We start from the raw sequence: 24,217 nt of genomic DNA, 5'->3' as shown, positions 1-24,217 counted from the left end.
TATTTTGTGAGCTACTTGCTCCATCTGCTCTTCCTGAGCTTTCTGCTGCAACATTCCTTTGTCCTCCATTACCTCGGCCTCTACCTCTGGAGTTTTTGCCTGAGCCATTTCTTCCTCTCCCCCTTCCTCTTGGATTTGACTGAGCCTTGAATGCTTGCTCTTGGGTAGAAGAAGATGTGGATCTATTGATCCTATACTCATGGGTTTGAAGAGAACCCATCAACTCATCCATTGTCAAAGTAGTGAGGTCTTTTGCCTCTTCTATGGTCATGACCAAATGGTCATATTTATGAGGTAAACTCCTTAATATATTTTCCACTATCCTCTTCTCTTTATAGTCTTCTCCATTTGAATTTAGTTGGTTAATCACATTGGAGGTCCTTGAATTGAAGTCTGCAACTGATTCATTCTCCTTCATCTGAAGGTTCTCAAACTCCCTCCTGATGTTCTGTAGCTTTATTGTGCAAACTTTATCAGACCCCTTGAAGTTCATCTCAAGGATAACACATGCTTCCTTTGCATAATTTTTTGCTGCAATCTTGGGAAAAACAATCTCTATCATTGCTGCTTCAATCAAACTTAATGCCTTTGCATCCTTCCTTCTTGACTGTTTCAAATGAGTCTTCTGTGCATTTGTGAGGGTAGCATAATGAGTTGGATCAGTCACATCATTGATTCCATTAACCACACACTCCCAAAAATAATTTTCAACCATTATGGTCTTCATCTTCTTTGCAAATATATCATAATTCTGTCCATTGAATGATGGTGGCTGTTGCCATATCTTTCCTGCATCTTCTACCATGTTATATATCCCAAGAAAACAAAATTCCCTAACTCACTATGGATGTGGGGCATCAAAGCTCTGATACCATGTTAAAAATATAGATTAAGAAAAAACTTAAACTCAATCTCACAACCCTAACCCTAAAAACTTCTCCTGGCACTTAAAAGATTCTCGGCACATGAAGGTGCCGAGTGACAGTTTTACTCGGCACTTGATGGTGCCGAGTGGCAGGTTGCTCTTCACTTGAAGAAAAATGCCCAGCACAGGAAGGTGTCGAGTGCTAGATTTACTTGGCACTTGCTCGACACATGAAGGTGCTGAGTGACAGGAAATAGGTGTCGAGTGAACTCAGCACAAAGAGTAGCTCGACACTTGCATAGGAAATGCTCGGCACCAATGGATGCTGAGTGAGGTCAGCTCCAACTGAGAAGGAAGATGCCAAGTGTTTTTTTTTGAACTTAAGAAATATAACTTAGGAAATATTTCAATGTGAATGCTTTCACCATTAAAACCAGAAAGCCAAATGCTTTAAGCTTTCAATCAAACTTGTTAAATCCAATGAATAGAAGATGAAGAACAATAGATTAAGTATGTTGCTTGCTTTCTATTCAACTAAGATTTAAACTATTAAAAAATCTAGAAGCATTTGGCTTCAACCAAAAAACCCTAAATTTACCCTAAAACTTCAAACGACTTCAATACTTCAAACTTTAAACTTGCAACTCTAATGGCTACATACAAAAATGCCTAGAGCAATCACTACTTCACAGGTCGAATCCAATGAACAATAAACTTATAGAATGATGAAAGAGAAGACGTGCAACTGTAGGCATGAAATAAACAAACTTCTTTCTCTGCACTCTGATGACTGGATCTTTTGATCTTCTTCCACTGCTCTTATCTGCAACTTCTAATCTGATCTGCTTAATCTACTCTGAATGGAATGAATGAATGTAGAGACATTTCCTTTTTCTTCTAACCTAAAACATTTTTCCCTCTCATTTCCAAATTCAAAAATCTCACCTACCCGTATTAACTTTTTTGTCTATTTTGGGCGTCAGAGTGGTAGGTGAGTGTTTGGCTCAAGGAGCAAAAATCAACACTGCATTAAGTTTTCCAATAATAATGAGTCGGTTTCAATTTATTGGAGTTAGCAATCACTTTTAAAATGGTTACAAGATACTCAAGAATCAATTACAAATAAAGTGATAGTAATTAATAAATGGTACAGTTAGTTTGAATACAAATAAATTCTAAATCTTAACTATTGAAAAGACGCAATCATAAAAGGTGTGAATAGAACTATGACATTACTGTATATAATTGTGTCAAACTGGCTTTATAGAAGGGATTACACAAACTCAACATACTCTACTATGATCGTAGGTGATCAAACAGTGAGGAAATTGGAGTTGTTGCTATGAGCTTTATACAGATGATGGGGAGTATTTTTCATTGTTGAGAATAAAAAATGTCCTATGTACTTAGCCAAAAGTCATATAAAATGAAGCTAATGGGAGATCAAAAAAAAAAGGTGGAGATCAACATTTAGATAACTACCATCAGATCCCATGTGAAGGAGGTTGGATATTAAAAAGTTAATGCACTGTTCCCATCGGTTGCATGGAGATTCGCATCAAGGTATAGATCGAGTTTCAGTGCCAAAGTATAGGAGCATACCACTATTCCCATCGGGTTCCACATGGTGGTACTGATTGCAGTACATCAGAGATGTCAACAATTATTCATTTAATGTATTCTATTAGAATCTACATTAGAAATTCTCATATACATTGAGACAGAAGAAGCATTATATTAGGAAGGATTCCAAGCTGACAAAAAATAAAGAGCTATAAGAGAGATTATGACATACACTTGAAAGCCTTCATGTGTAAAAGAAATTGAAAATTTAGATTCTGTACTATGCAATCTCCCTACCTCCCCTTGTAATTCTTCCATAAGATTTCCCCCTTTGAAGAGAGAGTAATAAACAAATAAAATATGAGGTTTGTAGGAAGTAGTTGTTGCCAGTCAATAGCAGTCAACCAAATAGAAACAAGCCACCACCCAAAAATGGGTTAGTAATTGCTCAGTATGGAAAGATAATAATTTCTAGGGATTAATTTGTGCACCCAACAAAAGTAGCTACTACCTACTAACAATGAAAACATTTGTATACTTCAATTTCTAGCCAAAGGAAGGAGTCATGGCAGCAATCGGTTTCATCAAATAAAAAGTTACCCTCAAGTACAATGCAATTAGATGGGAGGGTGAAATTTGAGGCTAGCTATGCCATACAATGGTAGAGAGTAGAGAGTGCACATCAAAGGCAAGTGACTAGCAAGAATTAGAAGAGAAAATACAAAAGAAATTACTTTTGAGTATGCAGGGTCACATGAGCCCTAAAATTTTGTATCAGAGAGTGCAAAATTATGGGCAGATTAATTAAAAGGGAAGGCACACATTCCATGTTTGATCTTTTTGTTTCATAGCATTTGAAAGAAGAACTATATAGAGAGGGAAATCTTATTGACCCTTACCATTGGTCACATGTACCATCGAATAGATGATCATGAACTAGCCTAAAGGAGGTCTAATAAAGGAAACAAAATCAAAAGATGAATGTTGGTGGTCACACATGATATGGAGGATTGAAGGAAGGATTGAAACATGAAAAGGACAAGGATCAAAGTCAATTGTAAATGAAGGAATTAAATAGCAAGTGTAAAAAAAAAGGAATTCTATTTGAATAAAGAATAATTACAGCTCATAAGGAACTTGACTATAATGAAGCCCACCAAATATAAAGCAACTTTAAATCCAAAAATAATAGGGAGTGCATTATGTGAGTGAATCAAATTATGTCCTAAGTAGACCACCTTGATGGATGTCACTGGCTGCCATCAAGGCCAAGAGGGCCAAAGTTCCACTCTTGGACTTAGGTAGGATATTTAAGGATAATAAGATTATCTCCTAAGCAGACCACCTTGATGGATGTCATTGGCTTCCATCAAGGCCAAGAGGGACAAAGTTCCACTCTTGGGCTTAGGTAGGAGGAATAAGATTACCATCTAAGTAGAACACCTTGATGGATGTCAGTGGCTGCCATCAAGGCCAAGAGGGCCAAATTTGTACTCCCGGGCTTAGATTGATTAAGACTAGACATCATGTCAACTCTATTCAGTTGAGAATCTTCCAAGTAGACTACCTTGAAGGATGTCAATGGCTACCATCAAAGCCAAGAGGGCCAAAATTCCGCTCTTGGGCTTGGTAGGATATTGGTTTAGAACTAATTTATCATGACTAAACTTTTCTTTGGAGCTAATATATACATGTACATGCTAATAATTGTTTGTGTTGCAGGATCTATGATCAAAAGGTGTACTAGCAAACTATATGTCATAAATCATTCCCTTTACTCTACTTCAATGTGAAAAATTATAAAGAATGTATGATGTGTCTGCATCATGTTTTCTTTGTGTCTTCATCTGTCTGCATCGTGTCTGGTTTGTGTCTTCATTCATTAGGGATTCATGTTTTATAAACCTTCTAGGCCTTTCGTATGCAAATATGTTTCTATTTATGAGAGAGTTGTGTATGAATGATTTTGCTTGAGGAAAAGCAAATTTGGAGAGGGGAGGACTACAATGTCCCCTATTCTAGACTAGGTTTCAATAAGAGTTAAGCAATAATATTTTATTAATTTAATATATTTATATAGATAAATATATGATATAAAATCATCTTATAAATTTTATGATATATTTAAATATAATGATAATATATTATCATTTACTAATGATAATATAATTCTACTAATATAGTAATATTAGAATATACATCTACCAATATAAGAATCTTATGATATATGTAATAATGATAATAAATAAGGATGGTACTAAATGAATGGTGATAACATTATGATGTTATCTAAATAGCTTATATTATCTATAATCCTAAGGATACACTAAAAATATGGAAATTTAATAATGAATAAATGTTATACATATAATATATATTAATATATATTGTTAAATATTTGTTAATTAATAACTATTAAACCTTAACCATAACAACTAGTTAATTATTATTTGAAGGGATGTAATCATTCATGGCTATTCACTAGTAACAATATATATAAATAGGAGAATAAATGATAGACTAAGATATATCTGATATGAATTATCATGAAGGCTAATAGGAATAAAGAAGAAAATAAGAAAATGTCCTAAATGGGACATTACAAAAAATCAGGGAAAACAAGAAAAACATACACTCCTAGTAGAAAATAATAACAATGGAAAATCACTAAGTCCACCCCACAAAAGACTACAGTGGGTATCTAAGAGACAATCCTTCCATGCTGAATTGAAAGAGAAACTAAGGATGAATAAGCATAAAGTTAGAAAGTGTAAGGAAGATCCAATTTGGACACTTCTCTTTGATGGTTCCAAATGCAAGTTTGGAGTTGATGAAGGTATTGAGTTGATCAACCCAAAATGTAAGCATTTCTACATAGCATATCAATTATAGTTTAGATGTACTAATAATGCTATTGAATATGATGCATTGATTCTAGGACTTCTTAATGCACTAGAGAAAGGAATTAAAACTCTCATAATTGAGGAAGATTCTCAGTTAGCTATACAACAAGTGAAATCATTATACTCTTGTAATGATAAGAGGTTTCTCACTTACAAGAAAAGAGTATGGGATCTAATGGATGATTTTGAAGCTTTGAACATAAAGTCCATTCCAAGAAGAAAAAATACGGTAGCAGATTCTCTTGCTATCTCAGCAAGTACATTACAACGAGACAAATAAACAAAATTAAAACAATTTTCAGTTGAATTGGTTGTTGCTCCATCTATTCTAGACAATATCAAAAAATTTTAGTTCTTTTAGAATGATCAACATATAATCAAATTTATCATGTTTAGTAGCCACTTTAAAGGGCAAGAGATTGATGACACTCCATACAACAAACCTAAAGATGATGAACTTCAAGACAAATATGACATCTTGAATTTGAAGACCAACACTATTCTTAAGGGGATGGTTGAGTTGGAAGACACTTTTGATCTTGATGAATCATCACTTAATAGAAGAATGATGAAAGAAAAGTGAATCAAAGAATGTGAATCCTACAAGTTAGGTATTGATGATGGTCCTAGAATAGTAAGGATTGGGAAAGCATGCAATACACAAGAAAGGGAAGATATGCTTAAATTACTTTTAAAGTATAAGGATATCATATCTTGGAGCTATGAAGAGCTGAAAATATATGATCCTTATATTATTACACATGAAATTCCATTGAAACTAGATGCTAAGCCTTTCTGTCAAAGGAAAAGGCCTATTAATCCTATCATTGAACCACTGATAATGAAGGAACAAGGGTATCTTCTAGATTTGGGTGATCATATTGATGGTGGGCTCAGGTTGTCCAAGGGTTTTTTTGGTAAGCTATGTACAATCTTGAAGGAGATTGGTTTCCTCAAGCAACAAATGCACATGCTTAGCAAGGAAATGGAGCAAGTTAGTAAAATTGCCAAAGGTGAGCGAATACTGAGCCAATACATAGATATATTTTTAGAGGTTATTGGTAAAGTAGAAGAATTTAAAAACCTTGTGCATAAGATACCATAGCTTGAGGCCAAGCATAGGGTTATAGATAAAGTGATTAGTGGTATTCAGGGGAAGGTGACTAAAATGGATGTTGAGTTGGGAAATTTGGAAAAGTTGTTCAATCAGATGGCTGATAATGTGGGTAACCTCTTGAAGTGGCTTGAGAATGGAAAAGGTAAGGACTCCGCTCTAGTGGTAGAGATTCAAGTAACTATCAAATATACTCAAGCTCATTCTAAGAAGAATGAGGATGTGAGTAAAAAGGATGAGGTAAAGGCCATTGTTGAAAATATGCATATTTTGGCAGATCAAGCTATTGACATGATAAAGATTTCTTAGCTAGTTGGGTGCTATTCTTTTATTGTTCTTTTTTTGTCTTTTTCAACTTTTTCTTAGGTGACCTCATGAATGTTGTTTTTGGAGGTCTATTTCATGTTGTTCTGTGCTACTCTTCTTTGATGTTTACTTCTCTCATTTATCTCTAGACTTTTGGTTTTATGTACAAGGTTTTGGGTCCTTTAAAACCTATTTTTACTTAATCAAAATGAAGGAAGTAAAAAATTTATTTGATGCCAAGATCATTTTCCCCATTCACCATTCTACTTGGGTGGAAAATTAGGTTCCTGTACAAAAAAAGATCAAAGAAATTCATCTTTACATGGATTTTCATAACTTGAACCTTGCATCTCAAAAGGACAATTACCCTTTACCCTCATTGGATGAGGTTATGCAAATTGTAAATGGATTAAAGATGATGTCTTTCTTGGATGAATATTTAGAACATAATCAGGTAATTGTTGATGAAGAAGATAGGCTAAAGATGGCTTTTACAACCAAATGGGAAAATTTTTCCTACAAAAGAATGCCTTTTGCTTTGATTAACGTAGGGGCTACATTTCAGTAAGCCATGGATGAAGCTTTTAAGGGATTAATAAATAAGTGCATAGTTATCTACATGAATAATTTGACTATCTTTTCAAAGGATTGAAGTACTCACATTGCTGATCTAAGATAGGTATTCAATAGATTTTCTAAATACAACATATCTCTCAATCCCAAGAAATATTTGTTTGGGATTACTAAAGGGAAACTCCCAGGTCGTATCATCTATGAAGAAGGAATCTCCATTGATCCTAATAGAATTAAGGCTATTCTTAAATTATCACCTCCTCATAGTTCAAGTCTTTCTTCGAGAAGATAAATTTGGTGCAAAAATTCATAATTATATTTGTAGAGATAGTTCATCCCCTTAATGATTTACTCAAAAAGGGAGCTAAAATAAAATGGTTCCTAGAGATTAAGAAATCATTTGATGATATCAAAGTGGCTCTTTCTATGATTCCACTACTAGTAAGTCCTAATTATGAACTACCTTTCAAAATATTTTTTTTTTCTTTAGAACATTTGTGCCCTAGAATTTCAACATAGAAGAAGGAAAAGGAAGATGAAAGACCTATTGCTTTCATGAGTTCCCCTCGAAAAAATGTCGAGTTGAATTATTCCAACCTCGATAGAAAATCTATTTCTTTAATCAAAGTGGTAAAGAAATTTCATCATTACATACTAAGAAGCAAAGTATATGTGATTGTACCCAATCCAATGGTCAAGACATTATTGCTGCAAAATGAACTTGTTTGAAGATGAGGGAAATGGATGGCAATACTACAAGAATTTAATTTAGAGATGCAACCAATGAGATTAGCTAGAGGTCAAGGATTATCAAAAATGATAGTGGATAATCATTTTGGAGATGAAAAGAAGTTCTAGTTTGATAGTGAAATAGATATGAATGATTAGAGAAGGGTGGTAGTATCTCAAGTTGATATTGATCAAGGTGTTGTAATAGATGTTGGGTACCAAGATACTATTTACTATCTTTTACAAAATTAGTACCCCAGTTGGATGAATAGTTCACCGCATAGGGGACTCAAAATGAAGTGTGAATCCTACATGTTGCATGATATAAAGTTTTACAAATAGAAAAATGAAGCAATCTACTTGAAATGCTTGGAGCAAGAGGAAGTAAAAGAAGTTCTAGAACAATTTCACAATAAGTATGGTATAGGGCATCTATTAGCAAAAGAAATTTCTCATATCATTTAGAGGTTAGGTTATATTTGGCCCACAATATTCAAAGAAAATTTTGAGTATGTACATACTTTCTACATTTGTTAGACTAGTGTTAGATTGTGGTGACTAATCAGGAAAGTACTGTACATACTTCATAAATAGTGGCCGACATATGGCCGACATGTTATAACCCTAAAGCGGTTTAATACTTGTATAAAAAGGGCTTAGGGTTGGGTATTTTTTATATATGTGGTGATACAAAATTGGTTCTTGCGGCGGTATTGAGCTGTAAGGGATTACGAATTGTAATCAGGTTGTAATCACTGGATTGTAATAAGATCGGACTTGCTGTTTGGTGGACGTAGCCTAGGGATTGGGTGAACCACGTTAAATCTTGGTGCCTTGTGTTTATTTCTGTGTGTTCTATTATTTTCTGGTATTAGTTATATTTGCATGTAGTTTTTATTTCTGTCCATGTTTTTTTCCTAACAAGTGGTATCAGAGCAAGGTTGTCTTTCAGTTATCCTCTGCAGGAAAGTCTCACGGTTAAGTGGGAGTCTCACAGTTGAGTGGGAGTGATGGCAGATGAGGGTAAGTTGAGGGTTGACAGGTTTAATGGGCAGAACTTCCAATTATGGAAGATGCAAATGGAAGACTATTTATATCAGAATGATTTATGGAAGCCGTTGGAAGGAAAAGCCAAGAATCAGGGAACTATGTCAGAGGCTGAATGGGATCTTTTGGACAGAAAGGCACTCGAAAGCATTCGGTTATGCTTGGCACCATCGGTGGCATTTAATATTACAAAAGCAAAGATGACAGAAGATTTGATGAAAACCCTAGCGACATTGTATGAAAAGCCCTCCGCTTCAAATAAGGTATTTCTCATGAAGCGTTTATTTAATATGAAAATGGCAGAAGGTGGATCTATTGCAGATCATTTAAATGAGTTTAATACTATTACTAGTCAATTATCTTTTGTGGGTATCAATTTTTATGAAGAAATTAGGGCTCTCTTGATTTTGTGTTCTTTGCCTGAAAGCTGGAATGGCTTGGTAATGGCAGTGAGTAATTCTGTTCCTGGATCTAGTACCCTAAAATATGATGATGTGATCAATGTTATTTTAAGTGAGGAAACTCGTAGAAAATCCTCAGGTGGATCTACATCAGGAAGTGCTTTAAATGCACAAAGCAGGGGCAGAATGACTGAAAGAGGAAGTAACTCTGGAAATCGTGGGAAATCAAGAGGAAAGTCAAAGGGGAGGAGGTCTCAATCGAGAGGACCAAATGATTGCTGGTACTGTGGGAAACCAGGGCACAAAAAGAAAGATTGCTGGACCCGAAAGAAAAATGAAGGAGATAAATCAGATGGAGACAAAGAGGCAAATGTGGTAAGTAACAAATCCGAAGAGGATGCTTTGCTTCTATCTTTAGAGAATGTTGATGATTCATGGGTTTTAGATTCTGGTGCTTCTTTTCATGCTACACCTCATAGAGGTTATTTCATTGATTATGTCCAAGGGGATTTTGGGCTTGTTTATTTGGGGGATAATGAACCCTGTCAGATTGTTGGAAAGGGAAAAATTAAGATTAAGTTGCAGAATGGGAATCATTGGCTACTACATGAGGTAAGACATGTTCCAAAACTAAGTAGAAATTTAATTTCAGCAGGGCAACTCGGTGATGAGGGTTGTGTAGTTACTTTTAATGATAAAAATTGGAAGGTTTCAAAAGGTTCCCTTGTAGTAGCAAGAGGTGTGAAAGTAGGCACCTTATATCTTTGTACAGGTCATATTGTTCCTTCTACTTTGATTGTTTCAGAGAAAAATGAATATTCAGGAACAATTACTACAGTTGAGCAGGGAGAACAAATAGCTGCTGTAGATTCTGATACAGCGCTGTGGCACAATAGACTTGGGCACATGAGTGAGAAAGGTATGAAAGTACTTCATTCAAGGAAAGCTTTACCAGGTCTAAAATGTGTGAATATGGATTTCTGTGAAAGTTGTGTGTATGGAAAACAAAAGAGAGTGAGTTTTGTAAAGACAGGGAAGGAAAACAAAAAGAAGAAATTAGAGCTTGTGCATACAGATGTATGGGGACCGGATCAGGTATCTTCCCTTGGTGGCTCTCATTATTATGTTACATTTATTGATGACGCAACTAGAAAAGTATGGGTTTATTTCCTTAGACAGAAATCTGATGTATTTCAAACTTTTAAGAAATGGAAATGCTTGGTTGAAAATGAGACTGGTAAGAAATTAAAATGTCTTAGATCTGATAATGGTGGTGAGTATTGTAGTCATGAATTTGAATATTATTGCTCCACTAATGGTATTCGTAGACAAAAAAATGTTCCAAGGACTCCACAAGAAAATGGAGTGGCTGAACGCATGAACAGGACTATAATGGAGCGCGCAAGGAGCATGAGGTTGCATGCTGGGTTGCCCTTACACATGTGGGCGGAGGCTGTCAATACTGCAGTATATTTGATTAATAGAGGTCCCTCTACTCCTTTGGGCTGTGGTATTCCAGAGGAAGCATGGACTGGTAAGAAGGTGAGTTATTCTTTTCTCAAGACCTTCGGTTGTGAAGCTTTTGCTCATATAGACTCTGAAAATAGAACCAAGCTAGATGCTAAATCAAAGAAATGTTTTTTTGTTGGATATGGCATTAATGAATTTGGCTATAGGCTTTGGGATTTTGAAAATCATAAAATTATAAGAAGTTGGGATGTCATATTCAATGAAAAAGTGTTGTACAAAGATCTGTTGCAGCAACATGAGAAGAAAGAAGATGATTATGTAGTGCTGGATGATACTCCAAAAGCTGATGTTCCAGCCATTCCTCATGATGTGCAACAACTGCAACAACAAATACCACACACACCAGTGAATGTTAGATGGTCAACAAGGCCAATTAGACCTCCACAAAGGTTTTCTCCCTCTTTGTATTCTATTTTACTTACTGATGCTGGTGAACCTGAAAGTTATGATGAAGCTGTGCAGGTGGATACTAAGATTCAGTGGGAGTCTGCAATGAAAGATGAAATGGACTCTTTGCTGAAAAATAAGACATGGGATTTGTGCAAGTTGCCTGCAGGTAAAAAGGCTTTACAGAATAAATGGGTTTACAGGTTGAAAGAAGAGGAAGGAGGTAAGAAAAGATTTAAGGCCAGGTTAGTTGTAAAAGGATTTGTATAGAAAAAGGGAATTGATTTTGATGAGATATTTTCTCCTGTTGTTAAAATGACTTCTATTCGTACTGTTTTAAGTCTTGTGGCTACTGAAGATTTGCATTTAGAGCATATGGATGATAAAGCAGCCTTTCTTCATGGTGATTTGGATGAAGAAATATATATGGCTCAGCCACAGGGTTTTGAGGTCAAAGGTAAGGAGAACTTAGTGTGCAAATTGAAGAAAAGTTTATATGGCTTGAAGCAAGCACCTCGGCAATGGTATCTGAAATTTGACAGTTTTATGCATGAGCATGGATATAATAGGTGTCATTCAGATTATTGTGTTTATTTTAAGAAGTTGGATGATGATAGCTACATTATTTTATGTTTATATGTTGATGATATGCTTGTAGCTGGGTCTAACATGGATCATATTAATGGGCTGAAATGCCAATTAGCACATGCATTTTCTATGAAGGATTTGGGGGCAACAAAACAAATCCTTGGTATGAAGATTTGCAAAGATAGGAAGCACAGAACATTGACACTATCTCAAGCTGATTATGTTGAGAAGGTGTTGCAACGTTTCTCTATGGAGAATGCTAAAGCTGTCAGCACACCTTTACCTGGTCATTTGAGATTGACTAAGGAGATGTGTCCCAAGACACAGGAAGAGGAGGATAAGATGTCCAAGGTACCCTATGCTTCAGCTGTAGGAAGTTTGATGTATGCTATGGTATGCACTAGGCCAGATATTGCACATGCAGTAGGAGTCATTAGCAAGTATATGAGTCATCCAGGTTTTGAGCATTGGAATGCTGTCAAGTGGATTCTCAGATATTTGAGAGGAACATCCAGTAAGTGTTTACACTTTGGGGGCTCTACTACTGATTTACAGGGCTATGTTGACTCAGATTTGGCTGGGGATATTGATACCAGGTGGAGTACTACAGGTTATGTCTTTACTGTTGGTGGGGCAGCCATGAGCTGGGTTTCTAGACTACAGAAGATTAATGCTCTCTCCACTACAGAGGTAGAGTATGTTGCTGCTACAGAGGCAGCCAAAGAGATGATATGGCTTCAGTTCTTCTTGGAAGAATTGGGACATCCTCAAAAGGATAATTATTTGTTCACAGATAGTCAGAGTGCCATTCATCTTGCTAAGAATTCAGCTCTGCATTCTAAGACCAAACACATACAGTTGTGGTACCATTTCATTCGGTCAGTTTTGGAGGATGGACAGTTAAAGCTAGAGAAGATACATACCAATGAAAATCTAGCAGATATGTTGACAAAGGTTGTAACAAGGGAGAAGCTGAACTCCTCTTCAGCTTCAGTTGGTCTTTTAGACTAAATGTGAATAAAAGAACAACAGAGTCCAGGGTGGTTTGATCCAGTGGGAGCCCCATGTGGTAGTTGTATTGCTACAAGATCAGTCTCCAAGTGGGAGATTGTTGTTTAGTGTGGAGCCTGATCAGTCCCCAAGTGGGAGATTGTTAGATTGTGGTGACTGATCAGGAAAGTACTGTACATACTTCATAAATAGTGGGGTTCAAATTTTTTTTTTGGAAGTAGTCGACATGGTAGCCGACATATGGCCGACATGTTATAACCCTAAAGCGGTTTAATACTTGTATAAAAAGGGCTTAGGGTAGGGTATTTTTTATATATGTGGTGATACAAAATTGGTTCTTGTGGCGGTATTGAGCTGTAAGGGATTACGGATTGTAATCAGGTTGTAATCACTAGATTGTAATAAGATCGGACTTGCTGTTTGGTGGACGTAGCCCAGGGATTGGGTGAACCACGTTAAATCTTGGTGCCTTGTGTTTATTTCTGTGTGTTCTATTATTTTCTGTTATTAGTTATATTTGCATGTAGTTTTTATTTCTGTCCATGGTTTTTTCCTAACAACTAGTGCTAATAGATAAATACAATCGACAATTTCATTACAACTAGTATTTGAGATACATCCCTTTGCAAAGTGGGGGCTAGATTTCAATGGTCTAGTCAATCAACCATCATCAACTTGAAACACTTTTATTCTCATAGCTATTGATTACTATATGCGATGGATAAAAGTAGAGACATTCAAAAACTACACAACCAAGGTGGTTATGGACTTCTTGGAAGAATACATATTACTATATTTGGGATGCCATTTTCTATAGTTTTCAATAATAGACCAGCTTTTGCATCAGTACTCTTAACTCAATGGGCATTGGAGAACTAGGTCATTATCACGTTCACTTCAAATTATTATCCACAAGGGAATGATGTAACAAAATCTACAAATAAAAACTTGACCATAGTAATAAGATTTTTTTGAAGGAGAATCCTACAGATTGGCATATGCAACTTAAATATGATGTAGGGATAGATTGAGTAAGAGTCAAGTTCTTGTTTACAAACAAGAGCAAGTATTTCCACTCAACCTCAAAATTCCTATTTTCAAATTCATGAGTGGGTATGCTGAAGATGCTAATAAAGTACATATTGGATTGATGAATCTTTTAGGGATTGATGAGAAATGGATAGGTACATTGGAGCACATGGCTAAACATCAAGTTGTCATCAAGAGGTGGTTTGATAAGAGGGCCACGATAAAATCCTTAAGAACTTTTGATCTTGTCCTACTTTGGGATAAGGCAAAAGAAATGTCAGGTAGCCACACTAAGTTTCAACACTTATGGATTGGTCCCTATCAAATCATGGAAATTCTAAAAGAAAATACTTTTAGGCTGAATTCCTTACATAGGGAATTGGTTCCATTGCTAGTTAATGGGTAATTTTTGAAACATTACTTTGAAACCTAGAAGACAAAAAAAAACATAGATAGATTTCATTTCTGCAAGTGTGTTTATCTTTTGCAAAGTGTGTTTCTTTTAGTTGTGTATTTTCTTTTAGTCATGTGCTTTTTTCACAGTTGTATTAGTCTAGGGGGTAGGTGCATTCAAGATTTTATCTTGACATATCTTACTAACTACTCTCTTGGTTCCAATTTTAGGAAGGGGTATTTCTTTGTCAAAACATTTTGTTGATTTTGTGTCTTATACCAACTAAGGAATTGATGTCACTTGTATTAATAGGGGACATTCAGTCTTTAATTCAGTATTGTAGATCAAAAAATTCTCAAAAATTTGCAAATTTAAAAATTGATTATCTCAGGTGTTTTTGAACCAAGGTTGAAGACAACAAGGGATAGTCCAAACCCCATTTGTTCAAACAAAAGGATCTTCTCAAAGGAATTTCTAAGATAATTGTTTGGTGTGAGATTCTCTAAAAAGTTCTTAAAGGATGAATGCAAGGGATGTTCACAAAAGATTGAATCTAAGAAACGACATCAATGCCTTGGTCATACAATATAAGCATGGTTAGGATACAAAAAGGAAATAAAATGAAAAGAATGGTGTTAAGAATGAAGAATTCTAAAACATCTAAAAAATTGGGGTAATCCGATGAATGGATATGCACTCAAAATAAGCTATCCAATACCAAAACATTGCTTCATTGAAGAATCAAATGATGATATTATGAGATACATAGAGTAAGCATTCAAAATATTTCCTAGGCCATCAAAGAAAAGTGATAGCCCACTAAGAGCCCTCAAACTAATTCTTTGATATGGTTAGATAAAGGATCGACTACAACTTTCATGGAGATTCTTGATGAATGAGCCAAATGGGGTGGAATATTGTTTCCAAGTTGTCAAAATTTTTTGATAGACTGCATTTTCAGATGTTGAAGGAAATGAATACACAGAGCATGGACTAAAATTAGACCTCAAAGATTCTGAGGTTTTTTTACTACAAAGAGACTTGAAATATGCTTGGAATGTAGAAGATGCAGTTGGTGTCAGAAAAATGTCAGAGGAATTTTTGCTAATGAAGAAATGCTTTTTTCATTTCTTCATATTGGGGCTATTTTTTGTGGTTGCACAATGCATGCCCCATTTTTGATCGAAATAGGGACCTCCTATTTTATTTTTTTATCTTTTCAAGACCCTAGTTTAGGATCTAAGTTATTTTGAGATCTTACCTAGTGCCCTAGTTCATGTCCAAGTCTTGATTAGGAAGCTCAGTTATCAAAAGTCAAAGTTCTCAGAAGGACTAAACTAAAATTACAAAAATAATGTAGTAGGTGCACCTACTTGATGCGGTCAATGTGCCAAAACCCTTATGAGATGGCTTTGTCCATATAACTATGTAGCTATGCCAAATGTCCTCAAAATCCATTTATGGGGGGAAAGGGGGTCCCCTCCCTCCTTACCTTGTCTTTTCTTCATTTTGTGTCTATCTTCTCCAATTCTCCTCCATCATAGCTCTATGTTTCACTAAGGTTTGCATCCCCATCTCTGCCCCGTACAAAAAAATAAACATACAACCCTTAAGAGGGTATGCAGTAGTGCACCTTGTAGGGTGCGCTACTCCACATAGTACAAACCCATAGAAAAATCTAAAACATATTCAAAAAACTAGGTGCACACTAGCACACCTAACTTAGAGCATTAGTGTGCACCCAAAAAACCTTAAAAAACACTTTTAAAACAAAAAAAAGATACAAAGACAGTAAGTTTAGGTGCGCATTAGTGCACCTAAAACTTTTTAAAAATAACACTAAAAAAATGCTACACACTAGGTGTACCTTCGTGGTGTGCTTGCTGCACCACATTTTTTTAATTTCTTATTTTTAGGGTTTAAACTACATTTTTTTTTTATGTGTTTTCAAATAAAATTGGTTTTAAGGATTTTTTTGAAGATATTATTAGGGTGTGAATTAATCATGTTTCCTCAAAACCAAACTAATGGATGTCATCTTTTGTAGATACAATGGCATCTTCCTCATCTTCCCTTAGCAAGAAAATGGCACTGAAACTAGTAGTGGTCAAGTTCTAGGGTGTTTTGAAAAAATCAAAGTTTCAAGATGAGAACTCAAAGATTAGAGATATAGATTTTGGACATAGAGATTTGGGAGAATTCTTGAAGATATACAATAAACCAATTGAGAGATTCCAAATGATCTCCACACTTATTTGATCAAGGATCATCAATGTAACATCACATTTGGTGTCAGTGCAATCTTTGAAGCTTACTATGACACTCATAAATTTTTTTTTCATAAGGATAGGGTTGTAAAGAGCATAGAAAGAGAGATTTTTGTATGTCTTTAACCCAAGAACATTGAGAAAGTGTTTCATCTCCCAAGGACAGATCAATTCATTAGGCTAACCTATGAGGAAGTAAAAAGATGGTATTAGTAACACATTGAAGAGGATTCTAAATTCATTCAATCATATTACCTCATAGAGAAGACTCCACTGGGATAGAAAACCAACAAAGTGGATATGACAAGAGGATATATGAAGGAGGATATTGGATAATAGATAATACTCTTGAGTATAGTTATGGATTTTAAAACAAGTGGACACTTAAACATCTTTGTGATGAACTTTATTGAGACATTAAAAAAAGAAGAGATGTCACTAGATTGGGCTAGCACTCTTAGTGAGAATTGGTGTGAGTAGTTGGCGACAACAAAGAACAAAACAAAATTCTACTTGACATCATACTTGGTGTACTTGTTGGCTACAAGGGTGAAAAATTATCTAGGGCTCTACAAGAGAGGTAGCATGCAGGATGCTAATGCATGGCCATATATCATGTACCCTCAACTGGTGAAGAAAAGGATTTCAGAGAAAATTAAGGAATACCTAATTGTTAATGATGCCTCCATATTCTCTATAATTTGATTCATAGGAGATTATGTGAAGAGACTATCAGATGATGTAGTGGCACAAATATTATTAGTCAGTTATATCCAATTCACTACATTTACATATTTAAGAGTAGCAGGTATGACAATTAACCCTATGAATTTCCCTCAGTATCATAGTGACTAACTTATTCTCCTAGATATCTCTTGACAACTCTTGTCTGCATATGACAGAGTTAGTAAGCAACATAAAACATGTTGAAGGTGGACTATGACTATAGGACCTATACAGGTGCATTAGTACCAAGATATCTCTTCTTTTGAATGTGAATGGGATCAGTATCCCTTGAAAGAATACAACTTTTCTAGGCCATGTTTTGATAATATTGGAAGAGTAACTTATATTTCATTGGTAAAACATTTTAGCATGAAGAAGCCATTGAAGATCATTGGATGAATGTGAAAAGTGACTATGATATCCATATTGAGTACTATTGTAGGATGATTTTTGTATTTGGTAGAAAAGGCCTTGAAAATAAAGATTCCATTGAAGATACTGTAAAAAAACTCAGAGGATTTACTTGATCCTGTGTTCAACAGGGATACAATTGCTGAACAACCTATCATGAATGCTTAGGTTGACAAAGAAGAAAACTTAGATATTAACCATAGGGCAAGGTACATCTTTAAAATCGCACAAGATTGGATCAAGAAACCATTCAAGCTTGATCCAATTTTTGAAATAGTTATTTTTCATGCACAAGCCTATCTAGCCAAAGGTAGAGGGAAAAAGGTCATTGTATCTACATTTTCATCTCAATCACTCGTAAGGCCAGAAGTAGTGCACCAAATTGACAAGCCAGTTGGTTATTATCAACCTCAGAAGGGCATAGGCAAGGGCAAGAAAAAAAGTTCTCCTCAAAGAGCTAAACTTGAAGAAGGAGAAATCTTGGCACCTCCATAGAAAGGAGAGGACAACATACAAGGGCTGAAGAATGTAGAGGCCTCACAAGCCTCAAAGGATCCCCTAGTGTTTCCAGCTACAACAAGCCAAGAAGAAATAGAAACTAAGGTGTAAGAGGTGTCACTACCTTGACAAACAAAGAAAGCCTCCCCCTCAACACCAAAAGAAAATAAATTAAGACTCCAGTCAAGAGGAGACAAAAGGTGATCAAGAAGGTGATCCCTTTTTTTGGTGTAAATAATTATTCACTATTCACATAGGAGTATGCAAACTCTTGTGAGTTTTCATGTTGACAACATAGGAGATCACACCTCATTTATGCACATGGTGTCTACAACATCTCCACAGGTGAGACACCTTGTCATACTCATACTCTCATTGTTGCACATACATTCATGCACAATGGACGACATGTGCTTAGTTGTCAAGCTTATCTCTTGGTACCTTCTAGAGACATTCTAGATGCATCTTAGAGGCCTTTATATATGGGCACTCCTAGTGTGTACACTCATCTGAACATATAGTGATGTATCAAGATATGCTATGATATATTGATCATACTCTTTCTGGTCTATAGTTTTGCTTGTGTTTGAGTTCTTTGATATTTGGTGAATTTTTTCCTAAGACAAAATCTTACATGGTATCTGAGCTCTTGGAGAATCTCTCTTCACATAGCCATTCGAGACCATCTTCTTGCTTCAACACCTCAGCCTGAATCTAGAGTATTCCAGTCATTGGGAGTGTCTAGAGCTAGATCTGACCTCACCATTGCTTCTAGAATATTGATTCGGTGAAAATCAGCTATAAATTTGCCTACACTAGGCCCAAGTCAATTTTGAGGCAATTTTTTTTTTGCAAACTAGAACCTAAAGGCTTGATTGGCAATTAGGGTATGGTCATTTTTCAGATCTATTCAATTGTATTTTGGATCTGATTTTTCTTTGCATCTTTTTGATAGATTTTTTGAAATTTTTTTCGGCTAGATAGCCCAAAAAAAATTTAAGCTTTTGGTGGGAAGTCTTTAAAACTATTATAGACACTAAATATGCATCAATGTGGGACAATTTACAATAGCTCTACCTACTATGAACCAAATTATCAGCACTGATTGTAGAATTATGACCCATAAATTGCACATTGGCAGTAGATTCTTCTTACTCTAGCAATGAACAAAGGTTTTAGCCTCGACGACCGTTCCACCTCTCGCATTAGCAAAGCCTTTCAACAGAAATGATAGAACCACTAACCCAACACAAGGTTTCTGGCTAATAGTTGTTGTTTTAATTTCTAGTGACCTACTCTAATTACTTGTCACACCCATTAGACAACTCCTACCATAACTACCCACTACGTGGAGCACGTAGAGGTACTCTATCAGTGCCACCTCTACAAATGATACCACCAACTAAGTAGAACATGTGTCCAACTATACACATCAATGCCTATCCACCTCAAATTTTTTGAATAGACATGTGTCATGATTATACATTGCCTTGTGGACCATACTTTTGCCATGTGTATTAACCATACTACCACATCATGAGCAGGCTAATTTTTTGCCTACATCATCATTTCATGGGATTAAATTTGATGGATATTTGACCATCATTCCTAGGAATTTTAGAACTACTATGAAAGTCATTTGATTGTCAAATTTAAGCATGCACTTTTTTCCCATACCCCTCTCTAGATTTAGTTTTGATTTGGTAGCACGACTTTGAGAGGCCATAACTCGATCATTTGGACTCCAAATTAGGTGTGATTTTTTTTATCATTTTGGGTATAATTTCCTAAAATCTTCATTGGCGCTATTCTTTTCTAGTTTTGCGCATGGATTTTTTAGAAATGTGTCTTTTGGTGACTGTACCTATCCAATCCTACATTTTGCAACATCTAGACTCCTTTTTAGGTTCCATTTTTTTTTGAAAGTGTGTTATTTTTCATCTACTTTCTAAATATACATTTAGATTATATGGTTGTGTGGACAAAAAATTCAATTTTAGCATTAGGGCCTTTTTGGCATTATATTGCTTTTATTGTTTTTCAAAATTGTTGTACATTTGAGCTACAGTGCTTAGTTTCAAATTGAGGCCTCAAAAGGTAGTTGTAACCAGCAAACTTAGAAATCCATCTTTACATTTTGACAAGTGGCCTAAGCACCAAATCATACATTTTGGGGCGGGGGGGGAGGGGGGTAGGGGGTTTCCTTGATTTGTTTTACATTTTTTGGGGTTACATTGATTATTCCATCATGGAAGAAGAATATTTGATTAACTTGATACCATGAAACTATCAAGAATGGAGTAAATTGGCTATTAAATATCTCAATCAACACAATTCACTACCATATGTGAGAGGACTTACCTATGATGTTGACACTTTTCCATCATTAGTAGTACTCTCTTTCTTTATGTGGATATGGAGATTTCGGAGTCACTTATTGATACTAAGTCATCGAATCCATATGTTTTTCAAATTTATCTTTGGTAGACATATAGAGATCCACACATTCCTCCATTCCCTAAAGACCTTTTACCTCAAGTTGTAGCTGCATCCTCTCAAGATGAGATCACACCTCTGGATGCTCCTGTTGCTCTTACTAATCCTATTTCAACCATAGATGCTTCAGATTCAGTGTAGTAGGAACCTTCATGTCTTCCTACTTTACCTTCTTGTGATGACTTCCTTCTAGACATTGCATAGCTGTTCATGGAGCCTCACATTGAATATGTGGGAGACATCCTCAATGATATTCATCCTCTCTTTGAGGAGAATTATTCATCCATTGCGACAATGAATGATTCGTGTACTTCAGCATAGTAGTGTTGGGATTAAAGATAGAGTAACTGAGAGGGGTGGGGGTGTGAATCAGTTACTAACAAAATTAATCCTCAGATCCCTTAGATGTCTTAAAGATCTAGTTATTGTTGATACTCGGTAAATATAACTATTACTTACCTTCAAGAAATCATGCATGCAATTGAAAATAAAATGAACATAAGAGACACTAGATTTAACGTGGAAACCCAATATGGGAAAAATCACCATGTAACTAGTTACCAATTTTTCACTCTTCTGAAGTGATCTCTGTTAGGAGCCAACCCTGTTAAAGGTTACAATATACACTGTTAGGTGTGACCCTGTTAGAGGATTTTGATCACCCTATTAGGAGTGGTCTTGCTAGAGGTCTTTAGAATAATTCAACTAAACTATCACCTTCTTAGAGGATTTACAAAATGGCTATTGAACCAAATCTATTAAGAGATTTGAAATCATTGGCACAATTGTTAGAAAACAACATAGAATTGACTTGAACAAGATGTAACTGAATTTATTGATTACAGGTCTCTTTTCTACATCATTAGATCCTCCTTGATCAAATATAGCTTTGCTGGTCCTCAATGATCTCTGATCATCCTTCAAATTCATTTCCACAATAATCATTCCTCATATCACATTAATTCCACTTCCACTTCCATCACACTTAGAATTTGCAACTTGACCTCTTAATTATACCATTTAGATTGTCAAGTTGGCCCATTCAAATGTTACATTTACCAATAAACCATACATCAGTTCACTACAAATATTACTTTAAACAAATAAATGTTATTTCATAAAACAATGAAATCTTTTACTGGTCGACCCTGCTCAGTAAATACTGCTTCCAAAAATTTCTTGAGTTAACCATCTTGACTCGATTAACATTGCAACATCTACAAAATCATTTGGCTACTTTACTTGGTAAGAAATGAATTCCTTTTCTGTTCATGAGAGCTTGGTAAGAACTACTTCTGCCACATTTCCTTTGATGACTGAGTGAGCTTAGTAACAACTAAATTTCTTTGATTAACCTTGACAGGTTAGTAACAACTGTCTACTTGATAGACACTACAAGTTTTCTTTACTAACCTTCTGGGCTCGATAGACTTTGTCCTTTGGCTTGCTGACCATTTGAGTTGGGTAGACTCTATCCTTTGCCTTGCTGACCATTTGAACTTGGTAGACTCTATCCTTTGTCTTGCAGACCATTTGAGTTTGGTAGACTATGTATGATGATTGATATGACATTTGTGTGACATCAAAGAAAACACACAATTGAACAATTGTATCCAACAATCTCCCTCTTTGGCCTTGATGACAACACAACATGTCATAGTAGAATAAAATTTGAAAACAAGTCTTTTACTGATAGAATAATTTACTTTCTTCTTCAAATACAACAAACTCTCTCTTTCATAATAATCTCTCCCTCTTTCACAAACTATATCTCCCTATTACAAAAGCTATTATTATTTTGCAAATTTTAGAAAGATATGAGAATATACTCTCCCTCTTTGGAAACACATGCCAAAGACAACTCAAAACAAATGAATAGCATTGTACATGATGTACTGATTCATATGCAATGTCTTCATTGGTTTGGTGCATCAACTGATAAATCTTCAATTCTATTCCTGTTGATGCATCACTAAAACTATATTTTAGTGAGCTTCAGATAGGTGAATGACCCCTAACTTACCTTTTCGATACAAGAATGCATCCTTAGGTAAAGGCTTTGTGAATATGTTAGCAATTTGTTCCTTTGTATGGACATATTCTAATTTGATTTCCTTTTCTTGTACCAATTCTCTAACAAAGTGATACTTTATGGAAATATGCTTGGTTTTTGAATGCATCACTAGATTCTTCGAGATATTAATTACATTTGTGTTATCACAAAATATAACAATAGATTCTTTTATTTCTTGCCACACAATGTTTGAGTAGTTTACTACTGCTGCAACATATTTAGCCTCTGCTTTGGACTGGGATGTACAATTTTGCTTTTTACTTGTCCAAGAAACCAACTTTTTTCCAAGAAAGAAAGCTCCTCCACTTGTGCTCTTTCTGTCATCAACATTCCCTGCCCAATCTGAAATTAGTGAACAACTTTTAATCCAAATTTCCTCCAAGTTTATACCATAATCCATAATCTTTAGTTCCTTCTAAGTATCTCATGATCCTTTTGATTGCCATCATGTCATTTTTTTTTTGGTTTTGCTAAGAATCTTTCTACAATTCCTACTGCAAGGGCAATGTCTTGCCTTGTGTGCACCACATATTGCAATTTTTCAATCATAGATCTATACAATGTTTGATCTACTTCATTTGATTCATCATCCTTGGTAATTTTTAATCTAGTACACATAGGAGTTCCAACTAGTTTGTAGTCTTCCATACCAAACCTTTTTAGTATCTCCTTGATGTATTTGGATTGAGTAATGTAGATACCATTCTTACCCTGATGAATTTGAAGAGCACCAAAGAATTTGAATTCTCCAAACATTGAAATTTCAAATTCCTTGTTCATTTGTTCTAAAAATTCTTTGCAAAGATCATCATTTCCTGTGAACAAAGTATCATTTACAAATATTTTTACCAAAACAATCTTATTATTTGGTCCTTCCTTTATGTACAAACTACTATTGTGATTAGTTCTTTGAAAACCAATTAGAATAAAATAGTTATGCAGTCTTTCATACCATGCTCTAGGTGCCTTCTTCAGACCATACAATGCTTTATGCAATTTGCATACCATGTCCTTCTTGTTTGGATCAACAAAACCTTTAGGTTGTTCAACGTAAACTTCTTCATCCAATATGCCAGAAATGCTAATTTGACATCCATTTGATAAAATTTGAATCCTTTGTATGCAGCATATGCAAGTAAGGTTCTGACACCTTCCAATATTACAATAGGAGAAAAAGTTTCTCCATAGTCTACACCTTCTTCTTGAGAGTATCCTTTGCATACCAATCTAGCTTTTTTCCTTAATACCTTACCATCTTCATTTCCTTATTTCTAAATACCCACTTAGCTCCAATCACATTCTTGT

This window comes from Cupressus sempervirens, chromosome 7 (assembly GCF_028749045.1).
Source record: "Cupressus sempervirens isolate cs-2001-9-10 chromosome 7, ASM2874904v1, whole genome shotgun sequence".
NCBI lineage: Eukaryota > Viridiplantae > Streptophyta > Pinopsida > Cupressales > Cupressaceae > Cupressus > Cupressus sempervirens.
The sequence above is the reverse complement of the archived record's forward strand: the minus strand, read 5'-3'. Positions refer to the sequence as shown.